Source organism: Echinops telfairi, unplaced genomic scaffold (assembly GCF_000313985.2).
Source record: "Echinops telfairi isolate 266 unplaced genomic scaffold, ASM31398v2 ScPeMD7_44;HRSCAF=162, whole genome shotgun sequence".
Taxonomy (NCBI): domain Eukaryota; kingdom Metazoa; phylum Chordata; class Mammalia; order Afrosoricida; family Tenrecidae; genus Echinops; species Echinops telfairi.
The window spans coordinates 2,648,360-2,648,683 of record NW_022103942.1 but is presented as its reverse complement, the minus strand read 5'-3'; positions in this window follow the sequence as shown (position 1 = coordinate 2,648,683).

Sequence of the window (324 nt, the reverse complement as noted above, 5' to 3'; positions counted from 1 at the left end):
ATGAGGAACTAACAATAATGAGTACAAGGAAGAATAAATGTCTTAAAATTGATTGTGATCCGAGGAGAAAACAATGGGACCAATTGTTCCTGGGGGGCATGATGAGAGGGGGAGGTGGGGGAAATAAAGGGGGGAACCAACAAATCCAGGGACAATGGAGTTAAAATCGATGGCAAGGAGGGCACAGAATGACTGATGTGGTTTGATCAAGTACAATGTAGCCAAGAGGAATTGCTTGAAAGCTGAATGAAGGTCGAACATGATCGTGGGACAGGAGGAAAGTAAAAGGATAAAGGAAAGAACTAGGAGGCAAAGGACATTTAT